The 7,273-nt window shown below is 39.0% G+C and overlaps 1 protein-coding gene across 45 annotated transcripts in view; it reads right to left on the minus strand.

The window, feature by feature from the left end:
• The window catches only part of PTPRD (protein tyrosine phosphatase receptor type D), a 1,747,466-nt gene extending 1,740,575 nt beyond the window's left edge, over nucleotides 1-6,891 (minus strand). For 40 of the 45 annotated variants that reach the window (XM_064140304.1, XM_064140303.1, XM_064140347.1 and 37 more), the window contains exons 1-2: nucleotides 6,266-6,321; nucleotides 5,803-5,910 (exon numbers count right to left, since the gene is read on the minus strand). The gene's annotated coding sequence lies outside the window, so the exon portion shown is untranslated. Of the gene's footprint in view, nucleotides 1-5,802; nucleotides 5,911-6,265; nucleotides 6,322-6,587 lie in introns of those variants that run through there. The other 5 variants (XM_064140351.1, XM_064140349.1, XM_064140348.1 and 2 more) reach the window with 1 other exon arrangement.
• Between the last annotated feature and the right edge of the window lie 382 nt (nucleotides 6,892-7,273).

Here is a 7,273-nt window from a genome sequence, read left to right on the forward strand (position 1 = left end):
GAAGCCACCAAGTAAGTTACATCATTGATGTCCCTTATGCTTATGTGAAGGTATTGAAAATATACTGCATTTCATTGGAAGCTGAATATAAAACCAGACTTTAAAGTTAAAACAAAGCTTTTCACTGTAGATTTTAAAAATGTACTGTAAATGTTCTTATTTACTTCTTGTTTGGGAGGGGGGAAAAAGTCTTTAGACCTCAATGTATCTTAGATGTAATGACAACATAGAGGACCACTTTTTTACTTAAGACAGAAGAAAACCACTCTTGGGTGGAAAGAGTGATGAGAGCGAGGAGAACAGAGATCTGAACATGAACTATTTTAGATGATGACCTGTGCAGTACAGCACCTGCAGAGATTTTATTGTCTTGCACCAAAAGAAAGGATACATTCTAAGAGCATAGCGGGTAAAGAAAGAGACAAAGCATCAAAGCTACAGCAAAGTTACTTTGCCTGACATACCCTCATATTGACGCTGTATGAGAGTCTAAAAACCACTTTACTTTCAGAATACAGTAGAAGCAATTGTTCTTATGCAATTACTTCTGTTGCGGTAACCTTAGGAATTACAGCTATTGAAAGACTAGCTGATATACACTTCCAAATTGCTGCTATCACAGGATCTTTATTCAGGTTGCACACCTTAAATAAATCATCATAAAGTAAGTGTTCTCGCACCTGTGAGAAGATCACTAGCTAGCAACTTTCTTTAGCACTCTTGTGATACGGGTTTGCCTTACACAGTTTCAGCAATAACTAAAGCAGCTCAGTAGTCCCATATCCCATTAAATCATGAGTTGTCACATTTACAGACTAGGTAACCACCCTTTTTGAAACAGTTTCCTTTCCAATCCATCTTTCCATTGTCAACAAAATGCATCAGCATTTGACTGTGTAGTGTTACACACACTTTGCAAATGAGCTAGGTAGTGTAAACCCAGATAAAGCATAGCAGCTTGGAGAAATAGTAACATCCTAACAACCACTGTGAACATCTCTTACTTTTTAAATTCAAGAAAAGAGACGCGCATCATATGCACCAAAATGTCCATCTTACCTTTTGGTAATTCATCCTGTAAGAGAAAAATTTAGCTTAAACATCCTCTCAGATTTGAGAATGAGCTGACCCTTAAATACGGGACTGACTGCTATAGAAAACATTTGTCTAGGCCAAGCATATAGAGAAAGCGTAGGACTGGGATTGTAATATTTATCTGTCTTTTAACTGGTAAATACATGAGCTCGTATCTTTACTGATGGAACAAATTCCACAAAGCATTTTTAGGGGAAATCACCCAAATATTTGAAGCCTTCTTCATATTGCAAACACACACACATCAAGAAATGTCTTTCTCCAAATAAATCTCTAAATTTACTTTTACATTTCAGCACAATGTAAGTGCATAATCTGGAAAGTGTAACACCATTTCAAACAACTTTTAAGGCATACAAAAGCATGCCTGTATTTAGCATAAGTTTAAAACACGTTAGTATTTTGATACATTTTACATTTGAGAGAAATCTTATAAAACTGATTTTATAAACTAGATTCTGCAGTTTTCATTCAGTTAAAATCTTGCTCAAATAGATTTTAAGCACATGCAATGACAAAAAAGCCATTTATTAGAAGTAGTTACAAAAATGACAGTAGAGAAATACAGAATGTGAAAAATTAAATTTCTTGCACAATAATTTTCACTTAAAAAACATATTTAATGGAATATAAATGTAAGAGAAATAGGACTGTTTCTGCAACTATTGACAATAAATGAAAACAGACACACTGTTTAATCCTCACACTGATCATAAAAGTAGCTATTTCTCTGCAATTTTCTGTTTATTGGTAGCTTTTCGGCTATCATTTTGTACCGTATTAAAGAAGCTACTAGAACAGATAAGCTGAAAATAAGACGGCATCTACTAGCATTAAGAATGCTAAAACCATTATGCATTCCTTTTGCCTAATCTTGTGTGTGTATTTTCTCCTCTTAATCTTTATTATTAAGTACATTCAATCCTTGTTTGAGAATTAATTCCCCCATGCCTACTGCTTATTTCCCTACTGGAATTTTAAATCCATCTGTTTGCCACTAAATATTTTTCATCACAATCAAATATGTCTAAAATATTATAGACCAAAGGCATTGCTTGTCAATACTTTGTGATTGTAATGTCATCATTCTGCAGTGTGTGATATAAAATCCTTCGTTAACTTTATCAGAGTTTCTGTTATAAGTATAGACACAAATTTGCAAAGTGGAAAGCCTAGAAGAAGGAGGGTTAACATAAAAGCTCTTTAATAATTTTTGAGTACTAATGATCATATAGCATCTGTGCAGGAAAAAATAAGCAAATCCAACAGGCATTCTCCAGCCCAAACACTTTTGAGTTTGAGATATTTCTACAGCCTTTTTCTTTTTTCTCTCTTTTTTTTTTTTCCTTTTAGAAGAATGCTCTGAATGTTTCCATCTCCCCAGCTGGTTTCCCTAGAATTCCTCTAACTACTAATGAAGGAAAAAACCCTACTTTCCTTGAGTACAGATATCAAAATTCAACCCTAAATTACAGATCATCTGCATAAATGCCACTGTTAAAAATATAATTGCTGCCAAGAACATTTGCTGCTTACAAGGCCTTCAAAATGAAACTAAATCAATTAAACTTACTCTAAATATGTGGGATTTAGGTACCAATCTGTTTTCACATTAAACAAGCTTTGGAATGATGAAAAGCATCAGTAACCTTTCACAAAACACTGAACTAGCCTGTTTTTCAGTTTAGTCAATGATATCTTAGTTTTTCCAACTTGTTAATGCACTTGGAAACTATTAGAACTAGCATCTGTACACACAGAAGTTATTAATGCTGTAGAAGGTGTTAAAATAAGGCATAAAACCCAACCTGATTAAAACATCTACATATGACTTGACATTTACAGTATCTACCATTTGAAAATAATTTGTGCTGTCAAGCATCACATTTGTTTGTGTACTGTCGAGCTTATTCAGTAAAGCAACATGTAACAATTATGTCTGTTACAATTTTTCCATCAGTTTTTCACCACAAAGTTTGGTACACTGGTATGCTAAATGATTCATATTAATGTAGACACTGTTACTGGACTTTATCTACTACAAACTAAGGCAGGTATGTAGGACCTTATTAGTAAAAATTCCTGAAATGAGCACATTAGAAGAATTAATCATTCATTCCCTGTAGACTGGTTATATATTTCATCAGGCCATTCTCTGATCTGAGTAACAAGAACAATTGCATAATAAAACATATTACTGCTGACACACGCAACTTTATTCTATCAGCTTCATATCTTTGCAGCAAGGGTTTTTTTTAAGTCCACTGCTGTTTCTTCTGAGTTAAATTGATTTGATGTTTGCCTGTATCAATAATTATGTTTAAGATTATACATACCTACATGATCAAATATACTATATATCAAACTTAGTCACCAGAAATCAGGCCATTTCCCACAGTAGAAGGCAGTAATTACAGCAGAAGTGATGTGTCAAGTCATTTTCACGTATATAGACCAAAGTATTGCTAGATTTAAAGTAAACCCAAAATACAAATAATGATAAAGAGTACGCTACAAACAAATAGAGTCATTTAAGTATGGTACGATTCAAAATAAGCTAAACAATGTAGTTCCTACTTGATTAGTCAAATATAAACTTGTCTTCTAAAAAAAAAAAAGGAAAAAAAAGTAAAAATGACACTTTTGGGCATTCAATGCTGCATGCTGCATGTTTGGGATCACCTCACAGAACAGAAAGCTTACCCTAATAAATTTCTCTGCACAGATTCTTAAGACAGTTCATGGAAATTATCTGGATACAATATTTTAATGCTTTGCCCACAGGGAAGACAACATAGCAGTGAAGTACATCAAATGTTACCTACTCAACAAGGAAAAACAGGCTTTGTTTTCAAGTGAAAGATAAATTCACTGTACTAAAACAGTAACAGCAGTAACAGTAAGATTACTTACTAAGCAGCTACGTTATCCTTCTATTTCAGGTTCACAAGTTCATCAGATTTTTTTTCTGTCATAAATGTTACTGCCAGTTACTCAGAATATTGTGATGTAATACAAAAGTCATCCTGAATAACATCTTCAGAACTTGTAGCCTGTTTTGTAATTATTTCTAGCTTTAAGATTATGAGTACCTGAAAGCAACTCTGAATGCCATCCTCCCGCTGTTGCAGGCTCAGCCTTTTCTGGCTCTGTCACAAAATTTCCAAAGTAAATTTTGACTGATTACCTTTACTGTTGTGATATAAACTGATTTCTTTACTTCACAAATAAATGCATGTAATTTGACCCTAATAAACTGTCACTCCTTGCCATGTTTATTAGTTATAATTGATTTTGAATTACACTTGAAAATGCAACACTAATTCCACATTGAGATCCTTAATAAAATGCACTAGTAAATCTATGTTTAAAGGCTTCTAGTGACATTAGTTAATTCTGATTAGATTAATATAACACATAACAAATTTGAATTAGGTACTTTATTTACACTGCCTATTTATTATTATAAATTTGTACTGTAAATAATCCAAATTTGTCAAGAATTTGGAAAGTCAGTTTTATTCAAATTCAAATCCTATTGTCCCTAGAATAGATACAACACATGAAGAATTTAAATCCAAGTCCATTTGGCAGGAATAGAGAAAAAAATGCTGAAATGTTATTGATTCCTTCCAATACATTCAAAATACCTGACTCGACTGTATTTTTACTGACATAACACAAAGGTCTATTTAGATATTAGCAAACCCAAGCAAATACTTTCATTGACACACTTTTCATTCTTGTTTCTTCCTTCTACCTAGGAAGCAGTTAACCCTCAACTACTAGTACTAGCTGTTTCCTCTACAAGAGATGCAGCAAATGTCAAAAATGTGTCCACTGTCCTAAGAGAAATAATGTCCGGAAAAGTTTTCCTCTCCAGATGTATATCTATTCTAGTGCTAACAAAACACCTAACAGCAGAATCCTTATGACGTACCTTTAAGTGAGCTTTGTACCTTCTGTCAACTCTACAGCTCAGGCACCAAATGTTAGTCCCACGCTTCATGAACCATTCTACCTGACTTTATCTTGCTTCCCCTAGATCTCTCTCACCTATGCAAGAAAGTGCCATCTGTACTACTTAACAAGTCCACTAAAAGCCCTTAGAAAGCAAAGCTGTTTCCTGAAACTGTCATCCTCTTCAGATCAAATTAAAACAATAAAAATAAAACACACTATATATTTTATACATATAAAACTTCTTGAAATATTTAACAACTTCAGAGACGTGCAGTAAAAATGCTTACTGCTGAATGCCGACAAAACTATTCAGTATCCATAAGCTATGCACAATTTAAACTGAATGCTCTGTCACACGGCGTTACTTAGCAGGACACAGAGTGGTGTAGACCCCTCCTGAGGGAGTGTCTCTTTGTTTAGATTTTATCTGCCATCCACCACATACCTACACTCGGTCTGAGGTAGATATTACACAATACTTGACATACTCAGTTTCTTTACACAAGCATTCACCTGCAATTTTCTATTCTCATGAGAGACCATCAAACCACTTCACACATTTTTCCCACTGAAAACAGACCAAGTTACCACAGTAAAGTCCCTCTCCGAACAGAACAATGTAATTGAAAAAGCAGAAATACACACAAGGACACATATCTTGTGCATATGTGCGTTTGTGTGTGTATGCTAAGAAACAGTTTGAAGCAGGAGAACATAGGGACCAATAATAGGATGTTTACTTACTAATGCTGCCCGCTCGGACCTCCTTGGAAACCTGAAGGAGTCTCCGCTTTCCCCTCCTGCCAGTCAGGCGCCGTGTTGTGCCCCTAGTCCACACAGGCCCAGAAGGAACTGCAGAGAGAGCACATGCCACATTAGGCAGTTCTGTTTTGGTGGGATCAAGCGCCGCTACCGCTAGCGCCTCGGGGATACCCCTGCTGTCAGAACAGACCACAGATTATTTTTTTTTTCTTTTTTAAAACCAGTGATTAAAAAAGGGGAAAAAAAAGATAAAAGAAACAAAAACCCAAAACCATACACCCCAACAAAAAAAAAAACCAACAAAAAAATTCAAAACCCAAACCCACAAACCACACAATCAACCAACCAGCCTTTCAGAGGCTTCTGCACCCTAAAATTTCATCGGAGGGGGGCGGGGGGCTTCGGGAGGTGTAGGGGAGGTTGCCGACAGGGAGAGAAAAGATACCTGCAACCCTCTCCGACGAGGACGGTAGGCACACAGAGAGGAAGGGAGGGAAAGAGCGAGGGGAAGGAGGAGAGAGGAGGGAACGACCGAGGGGTGGGGAATGGGGGGCGGGGGGCGCGGGGCGCGTGTGTGTGTGTGTGTATGTCTGTGTATGCACCAGGCGGGGTGGCAGTGGAGCGCTTCTCACTGGGGCTGCGGCGGCCGCCCGATCTCCGCGCCTGACACTGCAGGCGGGCGGCCCGGGAGGACGCGGAGGGCCGGGAGGGAGGCGCACTCCCCGCTGGGCCACGCGCAGCCACCCGCCGCTGTTTAGCCCGCTCACCTGCATTTCCTTAACGAGCCACTTGATGGCTGACAGCACCGGCGGTCTCCCGGCCCCGCCGCAACTTTGACGGCCGCGGAGCCACACCGCCCTCGCGGAGCTGAGGATGGGGAGACACCGGCAGCAGAGTTCCGCTCCGGGCAGGGGGCACACCGGTAGCTGCCCGTGGAACTTTCCGTCCGGTGGCGGGTGACGGGGACCTGGGGCACGGGAAGGACAGGCAGCGGCAGAGAGCTGCGCCCAGCCACGCGTGTGCGTTCCGCAGGCGCGTGTAGCGAGCCCGGCAGAGAGACGCAGCCAGCCCGGCAGCGGGACGCGCTCCGCCGCCGCCTCCCCCCGCCGCCGCCTCCACCCACAGCGCTCCCCGGCGTGCACGAAAGGAGCGAGCGAGCTCCTCGCTATTAATAATAATAAGACCTATCCTCACTTTCCTCCTCTCTCTGGGAAAACAATTAATAATGCATTAAAATAATGCACCTTTAAAGCCATCGGCTGGCAATGATAAAATAATAATGTTACCACCACTTAAGGGAGCGTTGCTGTGGATGTGGTGGCGAGGCACGTTTTTCTTTCACACCCAAGCGTGAGCACAAATTATGCTTCTGGTATTAATAACTCCCCTTCCCCTATCAGAACAACTGCCTTTATCACAATCAAAGAGAAGTCTCTCTCCAAAGCTGAGTGGA

The sequence above is a fragment of the Pogoniulus pusillus genome, chromosome Z (assembly GCF_015220805.1).
Source record: "Pogoniulus pusillus isolate bPogPus1 chromosome Z, bPogPus1.pri, whole genome shotgun sequence".
Classification (NCBI taxonomy): Eukaryota; Metazoa; Chordata; class Aves; order Piciformes; family Lybiidae; genus Pogoniulus; species Pogoniulus pusillus.